The sequence below is a fragment of the Anopheles cruzii genome, chromosome 2 (genome assembly GCF_943734635.1).
Source record: "Anopheles cruzii chromosome 2, idAnoCruzAS_RS32_06, whole genome shotgun sequence".
NCBI lineage: Eukaryota > Metazoa > Arthropoda > Insecta > Diptera > Culicidae > Anopheles > Anopheles cruzii.
This window is the reverse complement of record NC_069144.1, coordinates 61,014,548-61,041,826: the sequence shown is the minus strand read 5'-3', so window position 1 is coordinate 61,041,826 and position 27,279 is coordinate 61,014,548. Positions and strand designations below refer to the sequence as shown.

Sequence of the window (27,279 nt, the reverse complement as noted above, 5' to 3'; positions counted from 1 at the left end):
TGAGTCCTGTGAATCGCTAAGACCCCGAACTGAAAAGTGATCTAAGCTCTCAACTAACATTAAGAAAGCACAACCACAAGACTGTGTTAGAAAGTGTAAGGACCGTTTAAAAAACAGCATGGGAACTGAGACGGCGTGTGGCCAGGGTGGGTACTACGGGGAGCCGTCGACAGGATACTACCAGATGTCCTCGGATGAGAGCGCCCGCACCCGCAACGACTCGCTGACGGACGAAGAGCTGGCGCAGGCATCGGCCGTGTCGGCAGCTTCCGATTGTGACACGGACATGGAGCTGCGTCAGATAGCGCGCCATCAGCAGAACGTGGCGCATCACGAGCAGCAACGCTCGCCGAACAGGACACATCACCAGTCGCAACAGCAACATCTGCAACACCACGGCGAATCCACGGGCCGCTCCGGCAATCCGTGGGCTCACTCATCGCAGCAGCAGCAGCTGCAAAATCACATCACAAACCACGCAACAACCCAGAATACTCCTCAGAATGGGACCGGTGCGACTCCTTCCGGTCGCTCCGGTTCCCAGACCGGTGCCAACGGATGGTCCTTCCATCCGGGGTACCAGCGGCTCTACAATGAGAATTCATACAGCATCGCCATTGCGGCCGTCGCAGCAGCGGCTACGAATCAGAACGGCGCGCAACAGCATCCCGGACAACCCGGACAACATCAGCAACAACATCCGCAGCATGTAATGCCCGGACCTTCGCACGGACCTCCCCAACAACAACAGCAGCAACAGCAACAGCAACACCAGCTAGTACATCACAACATACAACAGCAGCAGCAACAACAGCAGCAGCAACAACAGCAGCAACAACAGCAGCAACAGGCACATCAACAGCAGCAGCAACAGCAACAGCAACATCCGGCGCAACACACTGCAGCGAATGGCCTAACGGCCCATCTCGGGAAGCGGTTTTACTACCAAGGTCAGTTCTTCCGTCCTCGGAGCAGCCAAAAACGGCTAAACCGTTACATTTTTTATTCAAAAATCACCAAACAACGATCGCGTTACGAACGGAGAGCGTAACGCTAGAAGCGTTACGGTTTAAGCCGGCGACACTAGCGCCAATCGGTACGGAGCGGCAAAACAGTAAACTATTAGCGCTTTTCGGTGACTTTTGTTTTGTTTTGCATATTTTAAGCAGAACTTTGTGCGAGAAAGGAAAAAGTTTTTCATTTAAATGTCCGGTTTTGGCCTTTAAACTGCATTTCGAACGATCATACTGCTTCTGCTGCTCTTTTAAACTCGATTAACTTCTTGGCAACTTTCTCAAACTCAAATGACGGGTGGCCGGATTTCTGCAGAACGCACAAGGAATGTGCAAAATGGGGCGGAAGTAGAAGCGACCGTGCATTACTTCGGAGTTAATGAACCGGTCACGCACCCAAAAATGCGGAGTCGCCCACGACGAACCGCCGGGCGGGCTTCGACCGGTTTCCAAGCCCGAAGTGCCCTTTTCGCTTTTCACCGACGGGCCCCGATCGATCACCCTCCCGAGGGAGTCCGGTCTTTTCGTGGTAGAGTGCTGCGGTTGATTTTATGTACGGCAAGGGACCTATTAATTGAATTAATATTTGAAGATGGAACTTTGATTAATTCCGTTAATCGTATCGGCTCCCCCGGGAAGCTTAAGGTGGTCCCTCCGGGAAGTGTAGTAAAAGTACTCGTGTGATTTTTACTCCAACATTTCCCAAGTCATTCCGATCGGTGCGTCTTCCGCAAACGGTATCGATTCCACTCGACGCAATCCCAAGGCGCACTGATAATATGACGTCGCCGCTGATAGCTGTTCATTACTGAAGTGCCTCATTGATAGAAGCGAGGGCCAAGGTGTCTGTCGCCATTCAAAGACCTTAAAATAAAAAAAAGCTTCTTATCGCCCTTACCTTCGCTCTGATTGCTGTTTATACGCAAACCGCACTGATGAATTTATTAAGTGTTTGGTGCGTTTTAAAAGTTTTTTCAAACTGAAACGGTTGCCATAAACGACGTTCGGTAAATGATCGTTTGTTTGAATCGTCAGTCCATTGTTTTGAAAGTTTTCCTTCCACAATTCATCGCTGATAGTGGGGGGGTCAGTAAACACAGGCCACCACTCTCGATGATTAGACCACAAAAAACCGTCTGCTCCAAGCCGACGGTGGCGGCGAGCGAGTGAGACCTGAGCATAAAGACGCTGCGCGGTAGCCGATATGAAAATTTATAAATATGCTAATCAACACTACCGTGTCAGGCCAGGCGCGTCTACCGATCCCGATTGGAGCGGCCGACAGATTGAACGGAAATGTGTGGCGAGTGCCGTCGGTGGGAGCAGCGCGGTCGGACGGAGCCACTTGGGGCAATTGTTTTCAACATGAAGATGAATTTATGGAAGAGACCGTTTCGCGTCTTGTCCCTTCGCTGTTTATTGCGAGTCGGGGGACGGAACAAAAAAGGAACTTAGGAACACAAAATCCAGGTCACATACAGGACATCTGCCCTTCATTTAACGGGTTTCCGCGATACCGAAGCCGATCAATCACCGGTGCCGGTGCCGAATCGTGTAATTAGCAGCACCACCATCGAGGAACAGCTGACGACGCATTATCGGATTTAAACCCACGACACCGTCCGCAAAGGATCGAACGCACGGTGCGCTGTGTCCAGTTGACATTTTCACTTCCGCCACCGGCACTATGTTGCGGGGCTCATTATTTCGCACCCCGACCACGGAATAGTCCCGGCACGGCTCGGGGTGAGGGTCTGGGGTGAGACTAATGCTCCCGGGACACCACTGGCCACGTGAGGCTGACCGTGGCCGGCTTTTAAGCCAATTGGCAAAAAGTCTTGGACTGAAAAAACAAAGAACCGATACCACCCCCCGGCAAGCGGCCCATACGGATCGTCAATGCCGATGATAATCCAATTAGGGCAAAATAATCAGCAAGCTCAGCAGGAAGGGACGTGCGTGGCCACCCGGCTGTTGGGCGCTGACGTACTGGGGTCGGATTTTCCCTTTGCCCGAGGCCATCCTTTTGCCCGTCGGAGTGTAATGGGCTGCAGATGAAACAACGTCACGATTGATGTTGCTGAATATTGTTGCCGCCAAATCTGTAATTTTAAAATTAATACCTCAAATAAAATGCCCGGAGCGGAGATGGTCTAACGAGTTGGAACATGTTCATTTTCGGAAAAAACGGACTAATCACTCGGAATCGAGCTCAGACGTCATAATTGTGATGTTTGTTTCACATAACACTCCTGCGCCGACGATCGCGCCCGATACGGGCTTGTGGACTAATCAGACGGCCCAAAACACGGTCCGTCGGCCCGCACGTGCGCAGCTGGCGCTCGTATAAATAATGCTCTAAATCACGTCTTTAAGACCCCCGTAGACGGCAAAGATGACGACGACGGCAAAGACGACGACGAAAACATAAAATCCACTTCCAGCAAGATCGCCAGACCAGACCAGCCAGACAGCCAGGCCGCCGATCGGCCAGTCTGGGCCTCCTGGGCCTGCGTCGGGGATCGGATCGCAGCAACTTTCGATTTCGTTTTGTAAAAGTGAAATTTTCGGCCACCTCCCTCCCGGCGGTCCGGTCGCGGCAACATTTTCGGTGGTTTTCTCTTTCGGTGGCCGCCGTCTCCATTCACGTGGCCCGTCCGAAGTCGCCGGGCTAGCAGGGGCAGGAAGGCGGCCCCCTGGAGGGAAGTGGTCGGAACCGAACCGCACCGCACCGCGAGATGTGGTTCCGGCGATTGCCACGCCGATGAAGAGGTTTTAATTGACTTATTACCTCCGTGGCTGCGGCTTTTGGGTTCGCTTTTCGTGCGTTCGTCTTAAAATCGTTACGCGGCGTCGAAGAAAAATCGACTCCTATCCTCCTCTATCTCCCTCTCTTTGTCTCACTCTTTCTCCCCTGGGGTTCGAGCCGATCGATGATGCTGTCATCATCATTCCGGGCGGGCGCTGGCGATTGGTGGTTTTCCAAAAAAGCCGATTTTCTGCCAAAAGAAATTTCGAATTACGAAAGGTGAACGTGGGTGGCTTTTTACCAGGGACGCCCCCCCGCCCCGGCCTCTCCTTCATTTTCCCAAAATGCCACCCTCCCGGCCGCTGGTCAACGGCGGTGATTGATGATGGACGGCGCATGAGCGATCGATCGGTCAGTCACCTCGCGAGGAAGCGTGGATTTCCTCTACACGAATCTTTGGTGATCTCGGCAAGGGGTGAAAAGGTGGCTGAACTCGTGGCCACGGACACGATTTTTCCATTTGCCAAGGGGTTGGCACTGTGAGCTTTTGGCGCCCACCGTTCGAAATAATCGACATCGTCGATGTGGTCTCAATCGCTAAAGCTTCACAAAACGGTTGTTCGCCATTAGGAAGGTTCTCAGCTCACGTTGACAGGGCACGCTGGCCACGTGTCCCAGACACGCGCCCGGCACTCTCCTGGCTGCGGTCGGATGCAGCCTCTCGCCGGGAAGGCACTACTGCGCCACCCTTCACTTTCATCCGGACGCTCCGGGTCCGAGATTTTTCGTCTTTCGGAGGGCCACATTGTTGTTTCGGATATCCCGTTACTTTGGCCACTCACACCGCGTGGGCTTCATCTGAAAGCTAAAAGCCCTTCCCGAAGCCCGTGATATTTATCGCGACTGTTCGGGGTCGTTAATTTTCCGGTCATCGGGAAAAACCGCTGGCCAACAGCTGGAAAATCTCTCGCCACGGATGATTGTACGATTTCCGTCCTTTGGATGGATTCGAGCACACATTAGCTCATCTCTGTGTCACTGTATCGACATCAATCAACCTTCGTTCGGCAGGGCCTAGTCCCAGATTGACGATTTGATCCGGCAGCACTTCAGACATTTACACACGCACAGCCCCATGACTTGGAAGAAGATCTAAGTGACTTCACTGGTGATGTGCGTTGTTTAGTTTGACAAGGCTTATCCCGATGGCCGGCCCCGGGAGAGGAAGAAAATCCCCCCAAAGGTCCGATAGTGAAGGCGACACAAAAGACCTGAACCTGTCGAGGAGATTGCGGGAAAAACTACTGTCCGCACACGAAAGGTAAGCCCCCGCGTGTCCCAGCGAAGGCGAGCGAAGAAGGCAGAAAGCAAGAAACGGTAATCGAACCACTGGGAAAAAGGCGGAAAACGCATAAAAAACATGCTCCGTTACGTAACCGGGGGGAAAAACCGTCGCTGTGGTTTCCACCATGGAGGGGATGCCGAGCGAAGCGGAACGGTGTGGGCCGCAGGGAGGAGGAAATGGTGAAAACATTTTTCCTTCCGCGCCCCACTGACTGAATGAAGGGGAAAACTGGAAAACATTAACCGACCGGGTCGGGCCGAGGCAAGGACGTGTGGGCTTTGCATTACTATGTTAAGGGTGGAGGGATTGCAGGAAGCCCAACCCGAGGGGCCGATGTTCCACTTTCCGTGCCACGGGGCGTGGGGTCGGGCTAATTCGTTTCATTCATCGACGCGGCCAGAAGGAATGATATTTCAATTTCAGAAGGGCTCAATTAAAATGATCCCGCCAGCTGAAGCTCAGTGCGAAAAACAAATGGAAAAGTTAATTAATTTTAAAAGAAACTTTCCTCAAATCCTAAAGATCGTTTGAGGAACGGAACGCGCGAAAAAACGGAAATGGAAAAGAATGTTCACGAAACGGACCGACAAAGAGATTACGTGAGAAAGCCAATACCCATTTGGGCGGCCGAAGCCAACACTAGGAGGAAACGAGTAGTGTATAGGAAGTGAACCGATCATGTTCCGTCCGTTCCGTCGAGCGAAAGCGAGAGAGAGAGAAAGATTGAAACGAATCCGTTCATTCCGGGCGCGGAACGGAACGGAACGGAACGCTAACCTTTAACGGCAACGGCTCTCCGGGCAGATGGAAAGATTGCCGCCAGACTGGTGCCGCGGTGGACGAGAGAAGTGGGCGCTCCAAAAGAAAGCGAATCTGAGAGCCACCCCAAAGTTCCACCCTGGCATCCAGGAGAGCCAACCCTGCTAGCTGATCGCTCCCGTGATCGATCATGGCGAGCGAGAAAAGCTTTCATCTCTCACGGCGAGAGAGTCGAGCCTTTCGCCATTTTCCCTAACACTTTCGGTTTCATCGATGATCGATGTTGGCCAATTCCGCGAAATGGCACCCCCATAAGTCGTGGCACTCCTTCTTGGGGCTTTTGAATGTCATTGGGCCGGACTGGGACGTGCCAAAGGTCACACTTTCATCGCCCAGCCAGCCCAGTGTTTATGCAACCGATTAGCGACTGTTTAGCGAATGTTTGTTTTGGGGTCGCGAAACTCGACGCTTTCTATTGCGTCCGAACCGCGTGTGTGTCACACACTTTTAAACGCCGAATTGCGAATGAGAATCGAATCGATGATGGCGGCTCCGTGTTTGATCCGTCGCTTTATTGCGCACCGAATGCAAATGCATTCCCTCCTGCGGTGCATCAGGCGTCTCGATGTCTTAACCCGATGCATTGCCATCGCCACCGCCTGCCGGTTGCCCTTGAGACTCCGCGTCGAGTGCTCCGATCCTAGAACTTGATCTTGAAACCGCGCCAGAACCGCACACGCACACACGCGCGCACCCGCGAGGAAGTGGAACACGATGCGGCGAAGATTCTACCAGCTGCACCCGAGGGGCCGGCCACGGAGTGCACTTAATTGCAGTTCGTGCCGCGCAGCGCGAATCGCGAATTGTGCAATGGGAGTTTCGCGCGCGGTTGTTGCGGTTTTCGCTGTCCATCCGTCCGCCGGTCCGTCCGTCCGTCAGTCAGTCAGTCAGTCAGTTAGTGTGTCGGGCACTCAACACCAACCAACTCGCGTCCCGCGCACTCGATAACAATCGCACACACGTCGCGGGTGCGCACGCGGCTCACAACGACCACGCTGCGGCCGCTCTGCGCTGGTGTGCGCCGAGTAGCGTCGAGGGAAGTCTTGCGCCTCTTTAAATCGGTTTGAATTTTGTAGGGTGATTCACGAAGGGTTTGGATTTTAGACTACCGATTAGTTGGCTTTAAACACGTTAAATTTCATTGTGGACTAGTATAAACTTAACTTACTAGTGTGTTCAATAAGTATTTTACCTCGATAACAGAGGGCGCTGCTACGAGCCCTTTTTTAATTTTTTTTATAAGCCATTTAGTATCGACATGTCACAGTATTTTTTACAATGGAAAAAATCAAGTATCGTGTAGTGATTTAGTTTTTATGTTGAACGTGTATAAGAACTCTTCATATTCAATTAGAAAATAAAAAGGGGAGTTTCTGAGTTTAAACGTGGTCGTAGTAGGCTTCAAAACGATCCATGCCAAAAACGTCAAAAAACAGACACAACACCTGAAGATGGCAGCAATCCATGAATTAAAGTTCGAATTGTTGGAGTATCGAATCTATTCACCAGATTTGGCCTCTAGTGACTTCCATCTATTTTCAAACAAAAGAAAGTCATGCGTGGAAAGCAATTTTCATCAAATGATGACGTCACAGCAACTGTGGAAGCGTTTTTTGAAGCCCTTCCAGTTTCTCACTCATAATAAAGTGAATTTCAAACCATAAAAATGTGTGTTTCTTATCGAGACAAACTACTTGTTGAACAGCCTAGTATTTCCAACGGTCTGGCATTAATTGACTCATTTTTCTTCGAAAATGAAGAAGGAACACCAGATGGATCACCCTATTTTAATTGTATTGATTAAATTCGTCCGAACATTGGACTCATCCCGAAATTCCCATCTTTACATCCCGCTGTTCACAGTCTCTAATCAAGTTCGACGATCGAAGCTCCTGCCACCGTAAAAAAGGGAACCGTTCTTGTCCTCAACGGGTTTCCGTGTACTTAACCTACCATCGACTTATCATTCCGCTATCGCGGGCCGCAATCACCGCACCGCGACTTCCGCCACCCAGCCACTGCCGCCCTTAACGAGACGGTGGGATGCTAATGAAGTCTTCGGTTCCGGTATTTCCAACCCCCCACCGGGGGTGTTCGGGTTCGTGTGTTCGTGAGGCTGTCCGCCAGATAAGGCGGCGTTCGTGATGAGCTGCTAGGGGTGGCTGGTGGGTGGCGACGTGAAACTCATGCCCTACACCCTACGCCACCTGCACCACACGCTGATTACCGCACGAACGCGCGATCTTCGCGCGATCGATCGCCAGCCCCTCGGGGTGTCAGTGTCGTAGTGCAGCATCCCCCAAGGGGAGGGGGATGGCGTATCGCCTTTCAATGGCCGTTTGCGATTGTGTCCGCCGCAAACCCGTCGACGTTCCGAGTGTGCCAAAATGGACCGGTGTGTGTCGGTGGCGCGAGCTGACTTTTCGCTTCTCATCTTCTCTAAATTGAACGCTCGCCAACCGGTTGCAGGGGCCAGCCCTTTGAGCCGACTCACCACCGGTTCCGTGCACCGCCCAGAACCGGCTCCCGAGGTACCCGAGGGTCGGCAAATGAACGAGTCAATAATGATCAATAAAACTGTAATTTCCTTCGCCGCAACTGACAACAAACCGAACAGTGCGATCGGGTGTTCGATTAGTGGCTTCGTGAGTTTCCAGTTCTAGCTTACCGGTTCGAGGATATCTTGGGCTGTCGTCGACTTCCGGCACTTCCGCCGGGGAAAATTGGGCACACCCTTGGCGCGCATGCTCCGGGGCTCCCTCTAGAGGGCTTTTCTGGTGGCCACGCGACACGTTGGCGGGGTTCGTTGTGAGCTTCACCGCCGCCGACAGAACAGTTCCAATCCGCCCGCCGAACAATCGCGTCGCGCGTCGTCGCCAAAGTTGCCCACCACACGGAACCCAATAATTTTCCCAAGTGTGTACTCGTGTGTGTGTGTGTTTGTGTGAAGGAAGCCACTCGGACGTCGGTTTGCCGATTGTTTCTCTTGGATCACGTAATCCACCGACGACGACGCAGTTCCAGGCTTTTCCTATTGTTTGCCTATTGCCGTTTCCCCTCTCTTTGCACACGTTTCATCTCTTTCTATTGTGTGCTGTCTCTCTCTTTCACTCTATTGGTCTTTCTCTCTCTCTCTGTGGCACCCATTTTCGCACGCTAACACGACGCATTCCGGCGGCGGCTGAACACTTCCGGCAACGATCCGGCGAGCGCAGAAAGAGCGAAAAAGAAAGTAAAAGTGGCCGATCCGTCGCCGTCTGTGTGTGTGCGTGTGTTGGTGGTAGTGTTAGTGGCCACAGTGAACAGACACAGTGCCTGCTCCGAGTGGGCTGCGAGAGCTTTTTGGCAATCTCCCAACATTCGATCGTGTTGCGGACCACGACGACGCGAAACACGGAGAGAGACCCACAGACAGAGAGAGAGAGCCCACAAAAACAGTGTGTGTGTGCCCTCTCTTTCTCTCTCTGCCGTTTTCTGTCGCGCGGGCGCGTCTACTTTCACTCGGCCATTTCCGAGCGCCTTCCATCGACTTCCGCAAACGGGCGAAAGAGCGCGGCGCTGTAGACACCAGGGAGAGAGAGAGAGAGAGCGAGAAAGGGGTGGCATCTGCCATTAGGGGTGCGCGCGCAAAAGAGTGAAAGTGATCGGCGAAAAGGAAAGGATCGGCGAAGAAAAGGGCAGAAGAGAGAAAGAAGCACGAGTGCGAGTGAGAAGGGGTCGCGGCGCGAAGAGATTTGGCGTTCGGCTCGGGCAGAGGGCGCTTCGGCGACGAACCCCTTGCGAAGAAGCGGGGCTGCTTGGGAAATAGCGTCGTCGCTGGCCACGAGCTGTCGACGGTGGCCACGCTGGGCTTACTCTTCGTTCCGAGGTCGATCGTGCCCGTCGATCGTGTAGTGCTGCTGTTCCGTCGCTTTCCGCCTTCTTTGGGTCCGTCGTCGCCGTCGTCGCCGTCGTCGTCGCGTCGCGCCGCAGCTCCCCCCGAAAACCCGCGGGGTTCTTCCGGGTTCTTCCAGAGGGACTCTAGAGGCAACAGCGTTGAATCGAATCGAATCGAATCGAATTGAATCGAGTGTCGAGTTCAGTCCAACCCACTCCGGATCCGCATCCCGTGGGAACTACTACTCCGAGTGTGTGTGTGTGTGCGTGCGTGTGTGTGGGTGCCACTGAGGTCTGAGGTAGTTGGAGTGGATTCCTGGACTGTTCTCCGCGCCGAGCGTCGCGATTTGCATAGCTGCCCTACGGTCCGTGTGTCCGTGTGTGTTCGCTGGCCACAATTGCACTCGCAGCGCGGCGCAGCTGCAGCGCGGCGTGTGTCGGTGTCGGTGCGATTGGGGACTGTTCCGGCGCGTAGTTAGCGGTGCTTAGAAGCATTTGCATTAGAACGTCCGGACTCCGGCGCGACTCGCAACGCATGGCATAGCACGGTACAAGGTCATAACCGGCGCGCGCGATCGTTCCGCTGCAGTTGTGCACATCCACACGAGTCGCGGATCGTCACCGCCAGCCGACGGAGTAGTGCCTGTGGGATCGCTCGCCAATCGCCTCAGGTTCCTCCGGGGGTCTCCGATGTCGCTGATCGTAGTAACGACTGGTCCCGACTGGTCGTCTAGTAGTTCCGTCTCAGCTTCCTTACTCCGTTCCGTTCCGTTTCGCTTCCACTAATAACTAGAGTCCCGTCTGTGTGTCGAGATGCAAGTGATGCACCGCGGGGTTAGAAGCCCTCGAGGTTAGCATGGCGTGAGTGCGCCGAGCTATGGCCCATCAAAATACAATCACTACAATGGAGTGTTCGTGGTGGTTACGTGCTTGAGAATTTGTGTGTGCGTGTGCGAAAGAGAGAGAGAAATAAGTGTCAGATAGTGTGTCAAAAAAAGAGGATAAAAAATCAAACCAAAAGTGATCTGAGAGTGAGAAAAGTATTTGGAGGAGTGCGTGAATCTCTGGACGACCCACCGAAGTAGTGGCCACAGCACGATGAACATGGAGTTCCAACCGTTACCGCCGGTGTCCACGATGAATCTCGGGCCACCGGCACCGTCTCCGTCGCCGCACCTCCAGCTACTGACCAACGCGACCGGTGGTGGTCCGAATGGTCCTGGCGGCGGTGGCGGTGGTGGTAGCGGTGGCCACAACGGGCTCGGCAACGGATCCGGAGTCCACAGCCAGCTGCTGGGTCCGATGCCACCGCCCGGCATCCTGCCGATCGGGATGCCCCTCCAGCAGGTCGTCCACAATCTGCAGCACCTGACCAACGTCGGTGGCCTCGGAATGGGCGGAAATCCCCAGCAGCAACAACAGCAACAGCAGCAGCAGCAACAGCCACCACAACAACATCCGCACCAACAGCAGCAGCAGCAGCAACAGCAGACACATCAGAACCTACTGACCAGCAACACGCCGGGAGTGGTCGGGAACGGGTTAACCGGGATCCATCATGGCGGTCCGCAGAATCTCCCGCCGACTTCCCAGCTCCTGCAGGCGATCCACCAGAATACGAGCCAGAACAGTAATGGCAGCGGCAACAACAACAACAACAACAACAACAGCAGCACGCTAAATCTGAACAACAACAACAATAGTAACATTCCGAGCAATAATAGCAACAACAACAACACGATCACGCAGTACCAGGTGCAGCAGCTGTGGAGACACCATGCGTATCTAAACGGTAATGTGATTTGACCCCGCCCCGCGGGTATTCTTCAGGGGTCCGCGCAGGACCCTAATGAGGTCACAAATTGATTTCGGGCGATCGGTTTCGGGCGTCCCGGAACCCGGATTCCCGAACAATTTCCCTCCATTAGCCCTTTAGAACCGGATCGACCGAACCCGGACCCTCCGGGATTTCACCGCAGCACCGCAATGCAGCCATTAATCACCTCCCTGGAGTGGTCCTGGGCTCGGCTCGGGAATGTAGCAAACCCTAATGCCAGGTCGGTCGGTGACAGGTTCGATTAAGCAACCGACCGCGGGTCGCGGGACGGAGCCCGAGGCACTCCGACGGGGGCCCCGAAAGTGACGTTGCCAAAACCAAAAACAACAACATAGACACCACACACGACATGCCCCGTGCGTCGTCCCGGCCGTCGGGTGACGGGTTGCTGGGGCGGTGTAAAGGTGGCAAACTTTCCATTTCACTTTACTTCCGTCGTCGCGGTCGTCGTCGTGGTCGACGTCTGGCGCGAAGCTGGGCGGCAATGTCTTGCTGGCACGGTGTGTGTGTGTCCCGAGGACCGGTTTTTTGGCTAAAGTTTCGTAGTGTCTGCTGTCGATCCGTTTTCGGACGTTGCTTCGATCGGCGAGCGTGGCGACTTTTACTTTCTTTCGCCCGGCCGGCCGACACGAGGCAGGAGGGCCCAAAAAGCGTGGTTCGAAAACTTTAAAAATAGCGCTCCGAAAGCGCTCCCGGGGGAGGACCTCGGCAAGAAAGGACGGGCCCCAGTATCGTTGGATTAACATTTCCAGTTCGGCCCGGGCCGGGATGCAGTTCCGGTAGTGACGGGTTTCGATCGTTTTGGTGGGCCTTTGGGCAACCTTTAAGGTCTCTCTATTGGAAAGTGTTGCATTAAGTTCGTATGGTTCGTTCCTAAACGTTGGATAAATACCACCATCAGTCTGTCTAGCCGGGGACGGGTTGTTCCGATTCTCGTTGCTCGAACCTCTGGCTAATTTTGCTTAATGACCTCATCAAGGGGACCATTGCGAAATAGGTCGATGTGTATAGGACCTGGAAATGACTGGACCTGGATATTGTTAAATTTATTCACTCTCGAGTAAGTGACAAACTAAACCCTAACCTTAAACATTTTTGTAGAACCTCTTTTATTACACCGTAATCTGATAGTTGAAGGTGGAGGAGGAGCTCAAAAAAGGTTTTAGTTTGTATAAATTTAACACTCAAAAGTTATAAGTCTTTCTTGCTCCACTGCCTGTCGCGAACTGCCCGTTTCTCGCTTTTCCATCTTCTCTAAGGATACTAGATGTGCGTGCGTCGTTCTAGCTATAGTTTCTAATAAGGTCCGCCAGGTGCGCTGGTGCCGGCGGCTAGGACGTACCATGATATTCATTTCTACGCAACAACACTCAACATGTGTTCTGAGTCGAGCGACTTCAAAACTGTCCGACGGACATTCCGACCAAGGGGCGCCTTGGTACTACGATTTACTACAACTCCAAGCTGCCGAAAGGCCAGCCACCATTTCCATCTTTCTCACTTTCATTCGCCCGACACGACGCACGACGCGGACTGCTTTTTTTCCTGCTGCTTCAAGTTGGATTTATTTAGCCTTTTTTTTGGACCCTCGCCCCACGGACACTCGCGACTCCAAAGATTAACTCTCCAAAAAACCAGTTTTACGCATCGTTGAACGATTTCGAATCGGCCCCCATCCGGCGAAAGGTGAGCGAGAGAGCGAGAGAGATGGGAGAGAGGTCCGCCATCTCTTTCGCTCCCTCTGGGGGTCTCTGGTTTCGCGCGACGCGCAACGAAAGTTGCCGCGGTCCGCGGTGCGTTTTCGGTGCGTAAATTTCGTTGCGTTAGCTCCGCGATCGTTTTTCGTGCGGGAGATCGGGCGGGCGTCTACGCACTTTTTCACCGCGGCGCGACCGGGGCCATTTTAGGCCCCCCCTCTGTGGGCTAATTAATGTTTGAATTAAAAATGATAGAAAGTGAAACCGTTTTTTGCCTCTAGAGAGCCGAGCACCGAGCTCCGGGGTGGTGGTGTTTGTCTCTGCCTTCCGGTCCGGCCAGATGAAAGATAGATAGCCAGAGCCGCCAGGTTGGTTGGTTCGCTTTTTTCGCTTATCGTCGACGCAAACCGCCGTCAAAATGTCAAATCGCGTGATGACAGCTTTCGCGCCGAAGAAAGTGTGAAACGCCGAGGCGCGCCGAGACGCAGAATCCCGAGGAGGTGTTGTAGAAAACCCGGAAAAAATCTCCACGATCTTGGGCCGGCCGGGGGCAACCTTCGATCTTTCGATGTCCGCGCCGCCGCGTCGGGGGAAATAAAATTCCCATAACGATCGGGGCGTGTGTTGTCATCGGAAGGCGGAAGATGCTTCCTGCAATCTTCCGGGTCCTCCGGGTCCAGGGTTATGGATTATTGATTGGAGAAAGTGTCCGCGCTGATCTCTGCGGTCGCCTGCGCGCCCCCCGATCGGGCCAGAAATCACGACCTGCAACAAAGTGCAGCCAACCGCATCGATCGATAAGTTTTGTGAAGAACTTCGCGATGATCACCCGGCCAAGACAGCTGACCACCTCGGGGGATTAGTCACGTAAATCGGTACAACTACGGTCCGCAATTCGTGTCACAAATGCCTGGGCATGCTTTGAATACCAAATGATGCGGGCCATTTCGATGATCGATTCCGACATTTGTAGCTAGCTTTTGACGGCGGAATAATTTATTCAGTGCGAAGGTTGGGCGTGGCCGTTTCCTCGGGTTTCGAATTTCATAATTTCCCCACCGGAACCGAGGGTTATAAATTATTTATCCGGAATTGGGCTTCCAAATTCATTGCTTAAATCAAAAGAAAACGCGGCACAATGCGGTATGGTCACGTAGCCAGGCGCATTTGAAGGCCCAAATAGAGGAACGGCCGCTTGGAACTGGCACTGCACTTTGAGATGCAAATTCTATTGCACGGTCCCCTTCTCGCCCTCGAGTGCTCCGTTCCCAAGGGTTCGCCTTTTTTGTTGCTTCTCCCGCTGCCGTTACTGCCGGCCCTTCTTGACTGCTGCCGTCGTTGCTGGCCAATTACTGCCGGCTTGTTAAATAGCAACACGGTGCATCGTAATTACCGTTTACAACGGCAACAAGTAACTTCCCCTGAGTCATTCCGGAGTCGCCGCCATTCCGGTGCCATGCCGTGTGTCTTAAAATGCTTGTGATCTTCGTCGTCGTTGTCGCTGTTTGGGTGTATTGTTTCCCCGCAAACTACGAACACGGAGTGGCCACTTTTCCGTCAAGTGTCGTGTGTGTGTGTGTGTGGGACGCTCGCGACCAAACAACGGAGCAACAAAATAAATAAACTTCACCCTGCCGTCGCCGCTACCATCGCCCTCGTCGTGGTCTTTGTAATCGGCGGGAGGAAGCTTTTCTCGCTCTCGCTCTAGTGCCGCGATCGAAGAGAGGGAGCTTTTGTGATTGTTTTTCCGCACTTTTTCCATCTGCGTTTCTGTTGTTTTTCTTCCCACTTCCTCTCGCACACCACGAGTTCCCGCGCGTACACGGTTGGGTGCTTTGTTTTTCTTTCGGATCGCGCGGTGTGGGCCGGCTCTTCCAGGGACGGCAGAGCCCCGGTACCGGCGGCACCGACCATTGTTGTTGTGTTTTTTGTTTGCCACCATTTGTGTTTTTTTTGCACGAGCCGGGTGGGCTGAAGGGTGGCCACCCTTCGGACGCACGCACGCAAAAAAGGGCGCACAACCCTGAGGCCGACGAGGAGTTTTTCTTGGGCCGTCGCTTCAACGCACGCAACGGGCGCTTTTTGGGGGTGCACTCCCCGCCGGGTTGTTCCTCCTCGCAGTTACATCATTTCCGGACACCGGGAGGGTGGTCGACGGCGGCGCGGCGTGCACATGTTTGCCTGTTTACATGCGTTGTTTGCGCTTGTCGTATTAAATCTTTCCGCCCGGCACGCGGCTCGACTCAAGTGAAAGGTGACAGATTTCGACGCCAGAGAGAGACAGATCGAACTTTCTTCCGTTTCACACTCCGGTGCGGTATTAAACATCGCAAATAAAAAGCTTTGCGGCACTCCAAAAGACCTCGACACGTGGTCGCCGCGAGGGGAGGTGTGTGAAAATAAAACACGCAGAGAAACGCAAACGCAGAACGCGCAGTTCGCGCGGCAGAACGTGCTGAAAAGATGGCAACGGGTGTGCCCGTTCGGGGTACCGTTCACCTGCGTGAAGTTTGCACCAGGACGTGACCAGGCCGAGAACTTTGTGCCTCGCACAATCTATAACAAACGGTCGATGTGCCGTTCCGCCGTTGTCACGATTTCCAAAAAGGAAACGGACGCAACGCGACGCGACGTGTTCCGTGTGGAACCAAAGAGGCCGATAGAGGCCCAGGCCCAGGACCAAACGGACGTCACGAAGTGAAATTGTGTTTTCCGATTACGGTGTCCTTGCGCGCGTTGCTTCTCTATTTGCAAGCCACTCCCCGGGGCACGATCGTCAACGAGCTTGTTGGAACGTGGGTTTCCACTCTATCCGAGCTCGGTCGTGAGCCGCTTTCCCGGGGCACCCCGGGCCATCCCGGGGGCAAGGTAGCGTCGTCCGACGATGCTTTCGAAGCGTCTTTCCGAGCGAATGCTATCGAGCCATCGCGGAGAGACGTCGGAAAGCTTCTGCACTTCTCTTCTGCCGGTCTGACATTTGGTCCGCGTTTTCGAGGAGCCCCCGGATTCGACTGCACAAAGCGAACCGCATCGATCGTGGTCCGTCGATAATGGCCGGTTGCTGCCGATCGTGATTTGCGTCCGACTCCGGCAGACATTCACCAAAAGCCCGTGTGCCGTGTCTCGCCGGCTACTATTGTTTTAGCGATCGACGAAGATCGGAACGACAGCAGCCAGCCGGCAGACAAAGAGGAAAACAGAATGATCAACATCGTGGGATTGATTATATGCGCTCAGACCAGATCACCCTTCACTGCTGATTGCTTTTTAATGGGAGCTTCCATGCACCAGCCCTCGTCGGTCGTCGGTGGCTAGTCTGTGGCCGTGCCGAATGCACAATTATTTAATTTTTCGAATCTCTTCGGGATTCCGGACGCAACTGATAAGCCGATGGATTGATTTTACCAGATACGGGGCGCGATCGCGCAGTGAAAGTCCTGATTTTCATCACAAAAATGGGTTTAATCAACACACGAACTCGGGAGTTGACAAATCCGACAGTCCGAAAAGTGGTCAACCAACGGGGCGAAAAAAGTAAGATCCAATTTACGGACAACTTTCCCCCAACGGCGCATTAGTAACATCGCGCTCCGTGACACACGGTGACACACTTCCGAATTGCCGAGTTCCGAGTTCCAACATCATAATTTTGAAGGGGCTGGTAAGTGGTTAGAAATCAGGTGACGCAACGAGCTAACGTTGCCCCCCCATCACCGCACCGGGATGGTTGCGAATTCGAACGATCTTCCGATCGAGTTTCGGTTGCGTCTACTTAGGCCCCCACGACGACGACGGAGCCCGACCGACTTTCGTGCTGCGAAAAGCGAGAGTTTTTTCCCATCGTGCGTGCGTGCGTGCGCTGACGTGATCGTCGTATGCTGATCGATCGTGTCGATGGTGCCGCGGATACGTTACGTGCGTTATGTAAGGCTTTGTATGCTAACGAGGCTCACTTCACATCGGCGCGCCTTCCGGTGGACACTTGCCGTGGGGCCACCGTGCCGTGTGACGGAAGCATCGGAGGGAAGGGAAATTAGTAGTTAGCGTTTGCGGGAAAAGCGGGTTATTTGGGACGCGTCGACGTGGTTTTATGGCCATCCTCGAATTATGTCATCCACCGCTCATTCTAATGCACCGAACCGGTTCGCTGGCTGGCCGACACATTTTTCATCATTAACTGTCTGGCGGCGTCCAGTCCTGACAGAAATCACCGTTTTCCTGTTTTCTAACACCCCGTGCGACGGAACGACTCCGTTAACGGTCGCTAATGGCCGAGCGTTATAATCCGCTACACTGTTGGCAGATTAATTTTTCGATTAAAGACATTCGTCACGCTGCCGCGGCGCGCGGAGCTGTCAACCGACGACGGCGACGGAAAGTGAAATTACAAACATAGTCTTCCGTACCGGCTTTCGCTTGAGCGCCCCATTCTGACGGTGACGCGATTCGAACTAGATTCCACCGACGCAATTAACGGACGGCAATCCGGCCGCTCGTTCGCTTAGAGCGATATCCATTTATCTTTCCATTGTGTGCCGGCGTCATCGCCGGCATTCATCACGATGCTTTTCCCGAGGTTCGTCTCCTGCCCGTGTCGTGTCCCGTTGAAGTCTTTCGTTCGGTGCGCTAGGCGCTAGGAACGCCCCGTTTCGCTTTCGTTTGCCACCCGCCCGCACGTGGGGTCTCTTTCTGGCCAGCGCATAACGCGTACGCTTCACGGATCGCTGGGTTTTCCCGATTTCCCACACGTCGCGTCTCTTTCTCTCGCTCGCTTCCGGTGAGCTTTTTCAAACCGGAAAAGGGCCGGGAAAAAGGACGGAGTGTGCGCAGTTACTTCGGAGTCCGATGATGCAACCGATGCGGGGAGCTGCCGGCAGAAGCTTTCGCATCGATCCGCGCCGCGAGCACCAATCACGGTGAAAAGCCCGAAAAGCACTCAGAAAAAAACGGAGAGAAATTTTTCTTCAAATTGGTAACTTTTTGCGAGATTCGTTGCGCAACCGGAGCACCTCGGCCATAATGGCCACGAGCGGGTAGTCCGCACAGAGGCAGAGAGAGAGATGGGAGACAAATTTTCATCAACAAACCGCTCAAAAAAGGTTGAAACACGAAACAAGGAAATAGAAGCCGAGAAAGATGTTAATAAACCGCGGGGCCCACGATCTCTCTCTCTATCTCTCTCTAAACTCTAAGCGCCGCCGGCGGTGAAATGGAAAGCTGCTTCTTTCGTTAATTAATCGCTGCGCATCCATCGGCGTCGTTTTGGGGCGCCGATTCACCGATTATCTAACAGGCGCTTTTTGCGTGGAACCGCGCGAAGGAAGGAAGTCGAGGAGAAAAGCCGACGTTGCATCAGTCCGCGGGGCGGGGCGGTGCTTTTCCGCGTTGCCGGTGGCAAAGAACACTTACATTAATTGACTTTGGCTCGGTATTGGAAATCCGTGGCCCCAGGGGCCGGACCGGACCGTGCCGGACCGTATCTACCTTTGGGCGGTGAGCATATTTTCTAACGGCGACAGCTCGGCGACAGATCCCGGGATGGACCCGGGCTTCTGGTGGCCCGCGAGCAACACGAAAGTGTCAAACCCGCGCCAGGGCATTCGACGAGGCCACTCGATTGCTTATGCAAAGCGGTCCGACGCGCCCCGAGGGAGGAACGCCAACGGAATGTATCCAATCCCAAGACATGTTTCCTTTTCGACACGCTACAGATTTGCATAGTTCCCCGCGCCACCTCCGGGTGGCCGCAAACATCCGCCTCTGCCGGCCGACCCCAACATTATCTAATGGACGAGTTCCGAGGTGTCTGACGAAAGGTCGCACGGCGGATAAAGTATTTCTCGGGAACAGGAACAGACCAATTCCACACACATCGCATCGACCACAAACAACGAAGTGGAGCGTCGCCGTGCTGCGAACTGGGACACGAGGAAGCAATTCGCACCTTGCCTTGGAGCCTTCGAAAGTGAAACTAGGAAGCGCACGGCCCGAAGAAAGCAAAACACCGAACCGATACGCTTCAGATGGTCCACTTCTCGGGCGTTCGGTTCGGTTTCGAGATTAAATGTCTGGCTCGGGCGCACGCGCTTACGCAACAACAGATCTGCATTTCCGGATGCCGCGTTTCAAATGGCGCATTTATTATTCATGAAACCGACGCCCGATACGCTTTCGCCCGCATCGAAATGTTATCAACTGCGCCGTGCCTTATCGCGCCTTTAAACTCCTCCAAATGTTTTAAAAAACCCCCAAAGTGTCCAAAGTGCTCAAAAGCTTTATGCAAATCGTCCGTTCGTTCGTTCGTTCGCTCGCTGCCGTTTCGGAACTGACCAGACTCGACTCGACTGAGACTCCGTAACCGGACCGGGCTTCGTGGAGCTTCGAAAACTTTCACCTTTGCCGCGGCTGATGTCGTCGCGAGCGCCCCGTCTTCTGCGCGTGTGAAGGCGACAGACGGACAGACGGACGAAAAAAACAACCCCCGGACGAAGTTTAACAAACGCACCCCAGATTGGTATCTAATATTTGCCAGATTTTCCTCCTCCTCCGGGGAACCGGTGGAACCGGTTCTTTTTCCCCCGGGATCGTCCCTTTCGGAAGGACACGGCGCTGGGTTGTGCACTGGGTCGGTGACAAACGGACCCGGGGCCAGGTCCGGCCGAACCGATCGTCCTAAGGTCAGCGCCGGCGGCCGCCTACGCCGACGGGGCCGAGGTTCGCTTTCACCGCTTTCGTCCAAGTCACCACCACCCGCCAAGTGACCCGCCCGAAGCGGCCGGCCAGAAAGGTGTGAAGAAATGATTGTTAATTTTTAACAATCTTCACTCGCTGGGCTGGGCTGGCGTGGCCGCTGGCAAAATTGGCAACAATGAAGTCCGCGCGGGACATTTTTCGGATGCGCCGCAGCAGAGCCCGGCGGACGCTTCGGAGTGAAAATCACAAGTCGTGCAAACGGCGATCACGATAACGGCCGAATCGTGTCCGACGACGACGATGGCCACGAGACATTTGATCGCGCGCGTTGTCGGGTTTTCGGGGACCGTGGACTCTCTCCCGCTCTCGCCTCTTGCTGGGGTCCTCTATTAATTAACAGTTAACAAGCTGCCCACAGAGCGAACCGGAATCGAGCCGGATCCAACGGATCGCAGGATGCAGCAGTCCTAACGAGTGGGCCCCGTGTGCTCGTGACGGATCGGGGGCCTCACCAGTCTGGGCTGGGGTTGTGGTGTGAAAATCCCAATTTCCCTTTAATCCGTCGACCTTTCAATGGTGATTAGCGTGTGGCCCCGCTGCATGTTTGCGTTTGCTTTTCGCGTAATTTAACGGCACGCTCGCCGGACACGCTCCGAAACACGGCTTACGGTTTCCTTCCGTTCGATTTATGTTGGTTAATGTATTAAAACATGAACCACCAGACACCAGAGGCAGGCCAGGAGCATTGAGTTACAGCGGTGGCCAATTCCCATCGTCGCCGCCGCCGCGGTACTTTCTCCCTCCGCTGGTGGCCATTGTTTCGCTCTTCATTTTCGGTGGGAAAACTGGAATGTGTCGTGCATTGGAGACTTTGGTCAACACACAATTTTCGGTCCCAGCCCAGGTGGCCACCCACCCGTTGGGGGATCATCCCACACACCAGAGCCCACCACAGAGATAGAGTGCACCTTTTAATGGGTGGTAATGATGAGGCGATAAACATAAAATTCCACTACCGCGTTTTACGACAAGACCCAGGTCTTCGTGCATTTCTCGACAATGTCGTCGTCGATTTGAGTGACGCGTCGAACGGAATGTGGACCGCACATTCTCTGGCCGGAACGGCCGGAGTGGAAGCCGTAGCTTCGACACTCTGTTCGAAGCAACGGCACACAGCAGCGCACGAGAATCGCTAAGTCAATTACGGAGAAGTCGATCCGAACCGGAACTTGCCCACAGACACGACAGCCGGAGTCGCTTATTGAATTAGCAACCAAACCAGGCACACACAACCCACGGAACGGTGGCCCAACAACAAAAAAGAATTGCTCGCAAGGTACAGAACGAAGGCGGATTGGAAAGAAAGTCTTTTCTGGCGGGACGGCGCAAAAACTCGAAACCAGGATCGGTGACCTGATTTGCGCAGATTTGGGGGCACCCCGTACGTGAAAGAGAGAGAGAGAGCGAAAGGTGTCGCCGTCGCCGTCGTTCGTCCTTTCCTTTCGCAAACCGAAACCGATCCGAGTGAGCGGTGGCGACGCGGTTTATCTTTTTCACCCGGTTCGCGTTTACAACGGCGGGTTCGGGTGTACTTTGTGGGGAGCGCACATTTTTTGGGGGCTTTTTGTTCTTTCTTCGTGTCCGTGTTCCCGGTGCGGTGCGGTGTGACAGTGTGTGCACCGCGAAGATAATCCTGCTCCTCTGGTCGCTCAAAGCCGCCCGCAACAAGTCGTGGTCGCGACGAAAAGAGAAATCGTATCCGGGATCGTTCTTCGGGCGCGCTCTCCAGCGAAAGAGAACCCCGTCGGCCCGTGGAAGCGGCCCAGTAATGAACCTTCGAAATGTAAATACCCTGTTATTTTGGGGTCGATCCACGGGGTTGCCCCCGTTGATGGCGAAGATGCCGGTTACTGGTGGCGGAGAGGTCTTTTTTCGTTTCCATTTCGCTCGCTTTGCTCGCTGTTCAGAATTTGCGCTCCGAACCGACCCCCGACTGACTGACCTCCAGAAAAGAGGAACATGTTGGGAAAGGTTCCGACGGAGGCAGACGATTCGCTGGTTGGGTTTAGAAAGTCCCTTCGGATCGTCTCGGAGTCACGGACGGATACGGGACGCTGCCAACGGAGGTTCAGATCAAAACACTGATTCCGGACTGAGCAGACATGGCCGAATTTAAATACTTTCAACCACACAATTTTGTAAACACACTTTCGCTCGGAGCGTAGGACTTAATTCGGTTACCTCGGAGACATTTGACGGACTATGTCGCCGGTTGGACCTCCCACTCGCTTTTCGGCGCCCGAATTCCCGTTAACCCGTTTATTGAAAGCAAAGCATTAAACGGCTCCGGCGAAACAAAGAGCCGCGCGACATGTCACTTTCAACGACGCGGCTCCGCGCTGTGTTTCCGGTTCACGGCGCGAGCATTAACATAAAACCTGCGCCGAAAAAAGGCGGTTCCGGTCCCGCGCTTCCGGAAGGCGCGCGGTCGGCGCGCGCAAAAACAAAAACAAAAATCAGAATAAATTTCGTTACATTACATTCTGCGCAGGAAAATTCATGCGGACGAAAAACTTTCTCAACCGAGTGGGAAATTCGGTGGCGGCGGCCGAGCTGCTCGGAATGGCCACACAATCAACTCGTCGCGTGGGTTGCGCAATCCGTCATGTGGTGATGGGACTTTCGCCATCACCACGAGGAAGCGCGCGCCGGAGCGGGGCTGATAAAACTTTCTCACTTCCCTCGGCCAACCCCCGCCGCGGGGAGGGGTCCCAAAATTAATGCGTGTGAAAGAGGCTGATGGCCACCCGGCTGGCTGGCCGGGTGTTGACGTTGCGCTGTGCGCTGAAGAAGAGATCGTAAAACCTCATCAAGCTTCCGACTGAAGCCTCGGCGCCGCGTCTGGGCCATTTTCTTGGCGAATTACCACACGAATACCGTCCGATGTCGCGAATGGTTCCCCGTTTTGTTCCCCGTACACCGGAATCTGGAATGGATTCGATTCAATTTTGGCGCCGCTTTTACTTTCACACCCACCCTGGGTCTGGGTGGGTCTGGTTTTTTGGTGGCGACTGTCCGTCGGTCGGGTCCGGTGGCGGGTTCTTCGAGTGACAAATGAATAGTTGTTGACACCAGCGAAAGGCGAAAGAAAGCAAATTAAAGGGTTTATTGTTGTCGACACGGGACGACGACGACGGACAAGGCCGTCGGGCGACAGACACAGGTACACAGGTGTGCCCAAGAGCTGGACTTCTGTCGGACCTCTCACTGTTTTATCAAAAATCCCACTTCCATGTCTGTTGTCCACTCGGTTCCAGATAACCCACCCGAAAGAGCCGATTTAATGTCAGAGTGTGAGTTGAGCTTAGAACTAAATCGGATTAACCGGTTTCTGGTTTTCCAACCCACAAACCGAACCAAAATCGTATGTCACGGAAATTCGATTTCGGGATTGCGCCGTGTCCGACCCCAACCCCCGAGCCACCGCCACCCACCCTGGGGACGGTTTAATCCAATAATCCCATTGTGGAGCGCCACAGCGGCTACGAAGTGAGTACAAAGTGTTTGTGCCGTTGCCGGCCAACGGCGGCGGGTTCAGTGCTTCCGGTAATTACTTCCTCCGCCGGTGCCATCGTTTTTCTGCCGGCCATCGGAAGGGGGCGGGGGGACAGCTCCCCGTTCATGCGTTTGTTTATGGCCGCAGAACTGCCGCGGCCGCGAGATTGAAAAGATCGGCCTCCAATCGGAGGGGGTTGGTACGGAACTGGCCGGAGGTGCATCTGTGTCATGCAATTGTCATGCTGGGAAAGAATGCTGTGCTGGTGTGTGTGTGTGTGTTTAGGCGGCCATATGTAGCTCAAGGGTGCGGCGGGTCCACCGTGCGGATTAGAATCGGAGAATTGCGTTTGCTTTTGTGTGGCCGCCTGTGACCGTAGCTCGTTTGTCAGCCCGACGGAGGGATGGCGGCCAGGTGAAGCGAATCATAATTTAAACGCCACTTAAACGAGACAGCGCGATGACGACGGACAAACGCACGCACGCACGGCACGTGGACGACACTGACCCGGCGCAAGGTGGACGCTGGACCTCATTTGCGCGAATGATTGATACGCCGGGTGAGAACCCGGCTCAGGGGGGTGGTGCAGGGTGGGTATGCTAATCTTCTTTCCGTAATGAATCGCCGGGTGGGTATCGACCGCTCGGTTGATTAGAAATTGCACCGACGACGACGCCACGACTTGGCTCTCTTTTAATCATTTATCGGTCGATCAATGTTTCATCGCTGGGTCCGGCTTCGACAAACGGGGAAATTATCCCTCCGGATTCCGTCCCCAAGCCCCCCACCTAATGGGGACCTTTTCCCGGGAATGCGCCTCAATGTGTGTCGAGTCTTCGGAGGCACCGCGCTCAGACTTCCACCGGCCGGAAAAGCGATCCGAACGACGTCGTGCGGTAATTTAGCATGCAACAAACGCCCGCCACTCGTCCACCGGTTCCCATCGCCTCCCTCTCGCCCGTTATTTGTGCGGGGTGATGTTGCGCGAAAGCGCAAACAAACGGCCAACAAACGAGGCGCGAGTATCGCACACACGCGGCCCTCTTGGCGAAGACTCGCGCGCGCGCAAATTTATGTGCAAATATTGGTGGCCACCCCACCGGCCGATGGGCGTAGCATAACAATCGGCCCCGGGTGTGAGTCAAGTGTTCGCAGAGGAACTCCCCCGTCGATGGGTTCGGCGAAGAATTCGCGAATCGCAATTGCGCGAAAAGGAAATTCAAATCCCAGCAACGGGCCCGGACCCGGTTATAGCCTATTTACGTGCGCCGGGGCCGTTGTATAATTCACATAATTACACTCCGTCCCCGGCGTGTGTTGGGGGGGCCTTTCGCAACATTACCTCACTGCGCAGAAAGGTCGCCATTTCTATCCATTTCCGAGGAGAAATTAGAAGGAACCGGCATCGTGGCCGCGTGTTTGTGGTTTGTGCGGTTCACCGGCTTTGGTGAGTTGCGTTCCTTTGTGTTTTGAGGGGGTACCTGGGCCAGTGTGTGTTTCTGGAACGAAAGTGTTCCGGTTCCTGGAAGTGCCGTTTTTGGTTCGAATAAAATACCGTTCGAAGAAGATGGGGCGAAGACGCGAAGGCCATATGTTAATTCCTTATCCGACTCCTCCGAAGACAATCGATTTCAGGCGTTTTTTATTAACTCCATCAGTTTATTGGCGGATTTATTGGCCACCGGCCACCATTGCATAACGCGGGTCAGTGTTAGAGCCGCCAGCAGCAGGTAACAGGTTGCAATCCTCCCATTCGGTGGGACCGGTTTACCCCGACCGGACCTGACTTTGATGACCGATTTCCCGATTAGCCCGTGCGGCGGTCGTCGCGGGCCATTATGGGAAGGAAATTGATTTTCCCGCGCACTTCCCACCGGTGCCTGTGAGGTGGCCATAAATTGTGATCTTTACTCCGCCCGGCCAGGCTCGGGCCGATTACGGCACGCCAGCCCCGTCTGGAGGCTCTCGCCAGTCGTGCAGAGATGGAAAGCAGCACAGAGCGCCAACCAAGACGACGACGCGACCATCGTGTGCGCCGTTGCGCAACGACATCCCGAGACCGACACATCCGATCTCGTCGTGCTGCTGGCGGACCGAACCGGGAGATGGCGGAAAACCGGTTGGCCGGGCACCGGAGGCTTAATGAGAAAATTTCACTTTCTTTCGAAGGCCAGTTTCGGACGGACCGGCCCGTGCGGTTGGCACACTGTTTTTATTGGCACAGTTCCGCGCCGTTCGCTTCCTGCTAGTGTGGCCAGCAGAGGGGTTTAGGAGCGGCTTAGGAGCGCTTCTCAAACACACGGCCGGGGAGAGAAACTTGTGCCGATTGTGTGTTGATTTATGTGTCAGCCGACATCGACACGGCGGCCCAGGAGACGGCCTACTCTACGCCGAGTGATCGAGTGATTAGCGGTGGCCTGCCAAGAGGGTGGCAATCCGGTTTCCGGTTTGGCCAAAGTGTGTCCGACACTATTTGGTTTACTAATGGCGTGATTATTCCGCTTTGGGTTAGGGGACACTAAAGTTTGGGGTACGCTCCTTGATTCGGCGAAATTTCTGCGCCCCGCGGCCACAAAATTGGAAAAGTAAACAAAACCGTGTACGAGTCGTGCAAACTCATCCGCTTCAAGACTCTTGAAGACCCTAACGCAACGTCAATCTTCCGCGATGGGATATCTCTTGGGTTCCCCGGCAACTGTGACAATGTCGTCAGGTTGCGCCCCGCCATCGAAGGTGTCATTTTTCCAATCAACGGCCATTCCATAATTAATCTTCGAGAGTGTTGATTATGTAAAAGGATGCGCTCGTCGAACGGTGTGCCCACAGACCTACATACCGAGGGACGGTCGGCCGGACGGACAGTGGGCATCTCTGTCGAACATTCCTTTATTACAATGCACGGCGCAGGTTGGTTCCAGTAACTTGGTGGCTCAGTTTTCCACCACCACTTGGGCCGCCCCGGGGGCGAAAAGTATCCCATCCATCAGTCGGGCTCAGTGGGCTGACTTTAATTACCATCGCCGTGGCCACTTCCATCATCGGGGCGCTCCAGACAGGGCGCTGCTGCAACTCGAGCCATTGCGGAACAGAGCGCTTTCTTGCCACTTTGCGGTTATCGCATGCATCGCAATCTGGCGAAGGGGCCCCGCAGCATTCCACCGTCGGTCGAACTAGGAAGTGCATTGCCGGGGAACCGCAAGGAAAAAACCCATCCACCCAAAGTACCCTCCAAACACACACACAGACAGACAGGGTCTGTGGTAACATAATAGCCACGAGGGGTTGTCTCTAACGCGCGCCAGCAAAGGCGGCTTCCGGCGCTGGCGGTGGGAGAGCTGGTGGCCAACACATGTGTGTGTGTGTGCACCCCAGGTGGTCTATGTTTTCTATGTTACGTGTCACGACGCGAGTGGAATGGAGGCGAAAGTGGCGCGCGCAGTCGTGCAGCCGAGACGATGAAATTTTACTTTCGTTTTCTTCAATGTTTGTTTTCCTTTCCTTTTTTCGTTTCGATTCCTCGGCCAGGGCCTGCTGTGGGGGGGTACGTCTTCGTCTTGAAGTGCTTCGCAAACGCCTTGCACGTCTCTCCTTTGTAGCTTCGTGCCGTGCTGCTCGTAGTAGGCCTCTAATGTTCGTGCAAAGACGGCAATGCAGGAAATGGCGGATTCCTGCACAGGGAACGCAACAGCGCACC

At 54.3% G+C, this 27,279-nt stretch overlaps 1 protein-coding gene across 5 annotated transcripts in view; it reads left to right on the top strand.

Moving 5' to 3' along the window:
• Positions 1-27,279, top strand: part of LOC128268828 (thyrotroph embryonic factor) — an 84,789-nt gene that overhangs the window by 52,926 nt on the left and 4,584 nt on the right. The window lies entirely within an intron of this gene.